Here is an 8,923-nt window from a genome sequence, read left to right as displayed (position 1 = left end):
CACGGAGTTTCAAGGAGACGAATCGCCACTTTGTTTTGGTTCTAGTCGACTGCTGATGGTCAAGTCATATTTTTCCATTTTTGCCAAGAAGGACAAAGGACGAAAATTGACCGCTCTTCCTGAAGTTAACTGTGGATGCACATTAACTTCCAACCTTTTTCCTCTCTTCAACTCTGCTCAGAAGGAAGACAACGACAAGTAAAACCCATCCTTTATTTTTTTTTCTTTCTTAGATAGTCTGGGCAGAGTACAGGAGGTTTTAATGCGATTAGATTCGCCATTTAATCTAATGTGTTCTGAATTATATGTGCAGGTAACCTTTTTATTGAAACTTTGATGTGCCGTGTTGGATGCGCTACCCAGCTTTTGCGGGGTTGTTGAACACCTGAGAGAAAGCGCTGATGCGCTGTGAGACTGGACTGTTATAATAACCTCATGGTGAAATTCCCCATTTTCTTTGTCTTCAACCTTACTGCTTACTATCTTGCCGCCAAAAGTTTTTTAACCCTTTGTCTGCTCACCTCGCCCAGCGTTGGGGGATGTTTTATGACTGAGTATAACTGAGTTACTGTTTGAGCTGTGCCCCAACCTCCTCTCACAACCACATCCCTTTGTCATATTATCATTTTTTGCCATAACTGCTGGTTTGATCCCATTCGCACCCACTGCTGTTTTGCTTTATTTTGTTTAGTTAGATATTTTACCCCTTTTGTGTAGAACGTTGCATGTTTGAGTAGGTGAAGATTATTAAATCGGAAGAACGGATTGTTTCAGGGCTGTGATTTAATAAATGTTCACATAGATAAACAGAAGGCGTTTTGTGTTTATTTTGTGCAAGAGTGATTCGTCAGTCAAGATAAGGTTAAAAGTTCCACACGTTTCGGCAGAAACGGTCGATTAAACAGTGACATCTCTGGTAATAGTTATTAATTATTACTGAGTATTTAACGGTTGTAATTATCAAAGGCGTTGAGCCACAATTACAACACCAGAAGACATCTCTGGTCTCGATTCATAAATGAGGATTTTGGTTAAGAAATTCATTTAGTCAAATTATGATTATTAATTATAATTATTGATAAAGATTAATTAATCAATAATCATAATTCCAACACAACGTTCAGTTTAAGACACAGCAAACATAGGAATGAAGGTGATTTAGTCAGATGAGACCAGAATTCATCTTTTGATGTGTTAGAAAACTTAAAACATGACACTGAATAAAACGTCATGATGTGGGGACACTTTTATTCAGCAGGGATACTGTTCAGAGTTGATGGGAAGATGAATGGAGCAAAATACAGGTTGAGACTGAGGCAGGCGTTCACGTTCCAGCAGGGCAGTGATGATAAAAAAAACAGACAGAGCTACAATAGATCAGGTTTAGGTTTAGATCAGAGCATATTCATGTGTAAGAACGGCCCAGTCAATGTCCAGACAAACAATAAATCCAATGCAGAGTTTGTGGCAAGACTTAAAAGTTTGTGTTTACACCCACTCTCCATCCAACCTGACTGAATTTCCTAATATTAATTTTGTATGTAAATGACTTATTTCTTGAATAGGATTTTGATTAAATCTTCAGTATTTCTGTACTTGATGGTGGAAATAAAGTCGACAATGTTATTTAAGTTGTATTTCCATCTGTCTGATACTGACGTCAATACAGCAGATTGGTTTAGTACTAACTAATTTCCACTAACTAAATTTGTTTAGTGGATTGAACTTTATCTAGTTATCTGAGATAAAATGAAGTTAATTTAACTTACATTTATGATGACAAATTTAATTGACGTTATTTTGTGACGAATACTCGAGTACGAGTACGAGTTATTTTGTGACAAATAGTTCAAACTAACTGTTTCTGATGTGTGACATTTGACTTTTAAACAAGCTTGACATAGCATGGTTAAGTAAAAATGGTTCAAATCTCTTTTTGACTCTACTATAAATTAGGACAACATTTTTTCAACTATACAACAAAAAACAAGCTTAATCTATAATATCAAATCTCCAATCTTCCTGCAGCAAATTGCATACTGTATCTATTAAAGACCCTTTTTGTCTAAACAGGTAAAACATTAACTTACCTCTTGTTCTGTAGATTTCCCCTCATCAACCTGGGATCATTCTCCTTGTAATACTTGCAGTCATTTCTAGACTAGACTGAATTCTTCAACATGTTAGAAAAACTCTGACAAGAACTAATCCTCCAAAAACAATTCCAGGATTTTGTGCAGTGTGATAAACAGATGACATAACTCAAGCACAGACGGTGTTGCCAGAACGTCTATGTGTGCTTATGTGTGAATATGAGTTTGTCAGACAGCAGTGTTTTATGGCAGTACTTATTAACTCCGTGTGGCAGTTCTCTGATTCAGCATACTGGAAAAACAATGAAGGAAAGGCGAGACTCATAATGAAGACAATTAATCTCCATTGCTCTTTATTTAAAAAGAAGCAGACAAGGGAGATTAGGACCTTTTTTGTGCCCTGTTGGCTTCAACCTGCTTCATGCCACTTCAACTGTATCTTCCTCAGTTTGGCGAGACAGGGTATATATTTTGGATACATTCAATTTCCCTCTTAATCTCTCTATAGGTTTAGCAATGGCCTCAGACATGTTTAATCTGTTGTCACAACAAGGCCATTCCTCAAGCTCAGCCTGCACAATTAGTTTCATACACATGTTTACCTTGCACTTACAGAGCATTTAGGATAATGGCAGTTGGGTTGTTTTGGTTCACCTTCGTGGAAAACCACAGTCAGAGTAGCTGTGCTTGAACACAGAAACATAAGGTGATAATTGTGTTAAGGGATTAGAAGGCCTAGGACGCTGCCATTGCACCACAAGGCAATCTATGTGCAATTATCAAGTCTGGTGTGATTGCGTCCTCTGTCGTTGCTAAACACACATGCTAACTTGCTTTAGTGTAAACAGTTACGCTTCACTATTTATTTGTCAGTTTCATAAAAGAAGATAAACATGTTTTAAAACCAAAGCAACAACAGATGTATAGTCAGAGAGAGCAATCAGGATTATTAGTGCTTATTGTAGCCAAACACCTAGATAAATTTAAGTAAAACAAACTACATATGAATGTCTTTTTAACAGTAAAATTGGAATTCTGATATGATTTTGGCAGATTAGTTGTCTAATTCTGGAAGAGGATATGTTTAAGTCTAACCAATCAGCCACTAAAGCATCTTTGACACAAAAGCTATGATTCATTGTAATGGATTTGCAAAGGAATTGCTTTAAGTTTTTAATAAAAGAAAACAAGACAGGGATTTAAACAGTTTGCTTCTACTACAAATTAAAAGATAAAACAACGTTAAAGAAAAATAAAAATCTGTGTTCAAATGAGGATTTATTCTGAGATAAAAGTTATCTAAATCCACCCTTATGTGGAAAAAGTAATTTTTAAGTTATGAATTGAGTGTGTTTAGCTACATCCTTGTGTTCAGCTTTATTAGCCACACCCAGACTTACTATTAGATGTGTAGAATCAAGAATTCACTTTAATACAGGGGTGCCAAGTCCAGTACTCAAAAGCTACCACCCTGCAACTTTTAGATGGATCCCTGCTCCAACATACCTGAATAAATAACCGAATTTCCACATCAGTATGTCATTCAGCTCTGCAGAGGCCTGCTAATGAGCCTTTCATTTGATTCAGCAGTATTGAAGTAGGGATACAGGTCCTTCTCAAAATATTAGCATATTGTGATAAAGTTCATTATTTTCCATAATGTCATGATGAAAATTTAACATTCATATATTTTAGATTCATTGCACACTAACTGAAATATTTCAGGTCTTTTATTGTCTTAATACGGATGATTGTGGCATACAGCTCATGAAAACCCAAAATTCCTATCTCACAAAATTAGCATATTTCATCCGACCAATAAAAGAAAAGTGTTTTTAATACAAAAAACGTCAACCTTCAAATAATCATGTACAGTTATGCACTCAATACTTGGTCGGGAGTCCTTTTGCAGAAATGACTGCTTCAATGCGGCGTGGCATGGAGGCAATCAGCCTGTGGCACTGCTGAGGTCTTATGGAGGCCCAGGATGCTTCGATAGCGGCTTTAGCTCATCCGGAGTATTGGGTCTTGAGTCTCTCAACGTTCTCTTCACAATATCCCACAGATTCTCTATGGGGTTCAGGTCAGGAGAGTTGGCAGGCCAATTGAGCACAGTGATACCATGGTCAGTAAACCATTTACCAGTGGTTTTGGCACTGTGAGCAGGTGCCAGGTCGTGCTGAAAAATGAAATCTTCATCTCCATAAAGCTTTTCAGCAGATGGAAGCATGAAGTGCTCCAAAATCTCCTGATAGCTAGCTGCATTGACCCTGCCCTTGATAAAACACAGTGGACCAACACCAGCAGCTGACACGGCACCCCAGACCATCACTGACTGTGGGTACTTGACACTGGACTTCTGGCATTTTGGCATTTCCTTCTCCCCAGTCTTCCTCCAGACTCTGGCACCTTGATTTCCGAATGACATGCAGAATTTGCTTTCATCCGAAAAAAGTACTTTGGACCACTGAGCAACAGTCCAGTGCTGCTTCTCTGTAGCCCAGGTCAGGCGCTTCTGCCGCTGTTTCTGGTTCAAAAGTGGCTTGACCTGGGGAATGCGGCACCTGTAGCCCATTTCCTGCACACGCCTGTGCACGGTGGCTCTGGATGTTTCTACTCCAGACTCAGTCCACTGCTTCCGCAGGTCCCCCAAGGTCTAGAATCGGCCCTTCTCCACAATCTTCCTCAGGGTCCGGTCACATCTTCTCGTTGTGCAGCGTTTTCTGCCACACTTTTTCCTTCCCACAGACTTCCCATTGAGGTGCCTTGATACAGCACTCTGGGAACAGCCTATTCGTTCAGAAATTTCTTTCTGTGTCTTACCCTCTTGCTTGAAGGTGTCAATAGTGGCCTTCTGGACAGCAGTCAGGTCGGCAGTTTTACCCATGATTGGGGTTTTGAGTGATGAACCAGGCTGGGAGTTTTAAAGGCCTCAGGAATCTTTTGCAGGTGTTTAGAGTTAACTCGTTGATTCAGATGATTAGGTTCATAGCTCGTTTAGAGACCCTTTTAATGATATGCTATTTTTGTGAGATAGGAATTTTGGGTTTTCATGAGCTGTATGCCAAAATCATCCGTATTAAGACAATAAAAGACCTGAAATATTTCAGTTAGTGTGCAATTAATCTAAAATATATTAATGTTAAATTTTCATCATGACATTATGGAAAATAATGAACTTTATCACAATATGCTAATATTTTGAGAAGGACCTGTACATCTAAACGTTGCAGGATGGTTGCTGTCAAGGACTGAAGTTGGCCACCCACGTTGATAGAACCTGTCTGGCAACATGAAGTAAGATAGGCAAAATCAAAAAGCAAAACATCATTCCTGAATCCAAAGAAGTTCAAGAACTGATAAGAAACAAAGTTATTGATATCAGTTTGTCTGGAAAGAGTTACAAAGCCATTTCTAAGGCTGTGGGACTCCAGCGAATCTCAGTGAGAGACATTATCCACAAATGGAGAAAACATGGAACATTAGTGAACCTTCCAAGGAGTTGCCAGCTTACCAAAATTACTCTAAAAGCACATCAACTACTTATCCAGGGGTCACAAAAAAAAAAAAAACAACAACATATAAAGCAGTGTTGGCTTCACCTTCCTCAGTTAAGGTCAGTGTTCATGATTTAACAAAATGTAAGAGTCTGGGCACAAATAGCATCTCTGAGCAAAAATACTGCTGACCAAGATGGGCAGAAGCCCCGTCTCACATTTTTCAAAACCTTTGGGAAAACCTTCTGTTGACTGATGAGGCGAAAGTGGAAGTTTTTGCAAGATGTGTGTCCTACATTTGGCATAAAACTAACACAACATTTTTAAAAAGTAAATGGTACTGTCAAACATTCTGGAGAAATGATGAACTAGCGATACTTTGCTGCTTTAGGACCAAACAACTTGCTGTTATTGATGGAACCATGAATTCTGATCTCTACTAGAAAACCCTGAAGGACAATGCCAGGCCATCAGTTCTTAGGGTCAAGCTCATTTGGGTTATGCAACAGAACAATGACCCGAAGCATTTCAGCAAGTCTACATCTGAATGGCCTAGACAAAGCCTGGACTTAAATCTGAGAGAGATGCTGTGGCCTGACCTTAAACAGATTGTTGATTATTTAAACCCCCTCAAAGCCAAATTAAAACAATTCTGCAAAGAAGAGTGAAAGAAAATTCTTCCATAGCGATGTAAAAGTCTCACTGCCAGTTACTGCAGCAACGCTCGATGACAATTGTTGCTACCAAGGGTAGGGTGGTTATTAGTGTCAGGATCTCTGTGTTGTGTTTGTTGTTGTACACTGTGCTTGGCCTCTAGGTGGCTCTGGGTTTGTGAGGAGTGGTGACAGGTGTTCCATATTCCTTAATCATCCTTGGAGGGTTTAAGATGGAGGCCGCCAGCAGTTCAGCGCCATGAGTGTTGCCCTCAGTGCCCGGATACCTGGACCTGACTTTGTCTTCAAGGATCTGTGCTATTTTGGATTTTGACATTGGAGAAGGATCTCCAAACTACGTGGATTAAACCTGGTTTGCCTACCCTCTGCTTTCTGGAACTACTGGCTGACAGCTACTTTGACGGTGCTCTACCTGGAACTACTACGGACCACCTCAAGCGAACCCTGTCCACCCTTGCACACAATAACATCTCCAACAGAACCTCAGAGTTACCTTAAAGTGAGTCAAGTACTTGCCTGCTCCGTTCATCTCAGTGTGCAGCTCCGTTGTTGTCTCACCCCTCCTGGCAGATCAACGTCCACTTCCTAGTAAGGCAGATTTGTTATTTAGTAATATTCACCATTTTGATTCATACATTCTTACCATGTCTACTTACCTTGCAGTTTGTCCTCCGGTTCCAGCTCAACCCCTTCCCCTCGCTCACTGTAAAATAAAGTATTTGTTGAACTTTATCAGTCTCCTGATTGCTTATTGCATGTGGGTCAAAACAATCTGTAAAACTATAACAGTTAGGTTTAGGTCAAGTAGTTGTTCAGAGGGCTGTGTGGGTTTTAATCAGTTTTCCCCATTAAAAGAACAAATTGTCAATTAAAAACCACATTTTGTACTTAATTAGGTTTTCTTTGTGAGATATTAATTGTTTGATAATCTGAAACATTTAAGTATGACAAAAAACAAAAACAGAAAAAATTTGGAAGGGTGCTAATACTTTTCTCAGAATTTTCTTTTAGTAATCTGCTGCTATTTTAGACACTAGCTCCAGGTACCATATTTCAAAACCATTCATTACTATAGCACTCTCCACACTTATTGGCATCTTGATAAAAATATGTAAAAAACAAAACTTTAAATAGCACATAGGAGTGTAGATTTAGGCAAAAACACATCAGCTGTGTCTGTAAGTATATAAATATAATAATTTAAAATCACTACATGCCCACTGTTAAGTATGGCAGAGGATCTATGATGATGTGAGCCTGTTTCTGACACATAAAAAATGTGTGGTCTCTTAGATAAAGATTGAAATGTGTCATCACTAGGTCTACAGGATAATGGCAGAAAATATGTGGCCAAATCAACACATTAATGGTTCACAAGACAAGAAATGAATTGTCTTGCATGGCCATATCAGATCCACAGACCTAAATCCCATTCAACTGCTGCTGCAATTTATTTTAAGGCCTTTTATATATGTTTAGCTATTTCCAGGGATGCCAATAAGTGTAAATAAAATAAAACAACTAACACGAAAACTTAAAAATGCATACAAACTGTTTTTTAAGCTTTTACCGAAACGTGTTGACCAATTTTACTTCACTCATGCATTAATTATGCAGCTAGACGTTCTCGATATCAAACAATGTGCAATAAGCTGTGAACAACTGCTTTCAATTTAGGGGCTGTAAACCAAGAATGGTTTCACAATGTTTATCCTAATCCCACTCTCCATTTGGGAAAATGGAGGTTTTCTAAATGCTAATGGCAAAGGTGGAATAGTTAAGAAAAACATTTTGCTTGGAAACAATCCTTTTTCAAATCCAAAAACTGATTCTCTGTGGAGAATTTTTCTAAAAATACAAACATGCAGCTAGTCACCATTAAAGTCAGTTTAGTCAAAAACTGTAACAAAAGCCATTTTACACATTTTCTGCAGCCCTAACATGTTCAGTTATCATCAAGACAGGTTTCCTTTGACAACACTAATATCTGCAACAATGTCTAGCTGAGATCACTAACCTGGTAATCACTAAGAATGACATTAAACAACTCATTCTTATTCTCAAGGCATCACAGAAGCTCTGTAATGGTCCCTGGTAGCTTTGACATACTCACAGATGACCTTTGCCATCAATTACTAACAGAGGCTGTAACTGCCAATGCTGCACATTTAAATCTGGCGTATTAACTTGAATAAGCAGCAAGAATCTTGTAAGGTATGAGAACAAGGGGAAAAGGTCTTAAGTCCTATGAAATGTCACTGAAATTCAAGATTGCCTTGAAAAAGCAATTATTTTTTCAACTGTTCATTTGGCTTATTTCCTTGATTAGTTTTATGTTCATTTGCTGTTTTAATTACTGTGTTGTAAGATTAGTTTTAAAATTTCCCTGAGCATTGCAGTCTGGACCTAAACTGAAATTGCTGGGACATGCTCCCATGAGAAAGGTGACAGTGGGCTTGAATGTTTTCCACTTATAATAATCTGTGGCACTAATGATAGTGGCCTAATAACGCTCTTCAGACTGAATGGTTGTAACAAGTGCTTCTTCAGGATCTCTAATAATATATTTTCCCCTTGGTGCTGCAGTAATACACATTTAGATGTTCAGAATAGTAAATGACTGATGATTCTGCTTTTATAGAGATGCTAACATTCGCTT

General features: G+C 38.4%; 1 long non-coding RNA gene across 1 annotated transcript; it reads left to right on the top strand.

Annotated features, from left to right (window-relative positions):
- Positions 1–6,529: 6,529 nt before the first annotated feature.
- On the top strand, positions 6,530–6,996 carry LOC124867949. Its single transcript, XR_007038185.1, has 2 exons — positions 6,530–6,852; positions 6,928–6,996. It is a non-coding gene; the product is annotated as an uncharacterized LOC124867949 (long non-coding RNA).
- Positions 6,997–8,923: the final 1,927 nt, after the last annotated feature.

Source organism: Girardinichthys multiradiatus, chromosome 5 (genome assembly GCF_021462225.1).
Source record: "Girardinichthys multiradiatus isolate DD_20200921_A chromosome 5, DD_fGirMul_XY1, whole genome shotgun sequence".
NCBI classification, from domain to species: domain Eukaryota; kingdom Metazoa; phylum Chordata; class Actinopteri; order Cyprinodontiformes; family Goodeidae; genus Girardinichthys; species Girardinichthys multiradiatus.
The sequence above is the reverse complement of the archived record's forward strand: the minus strand, read 5'-3'. Positions and strand labels throughout refer to the sequence as shown.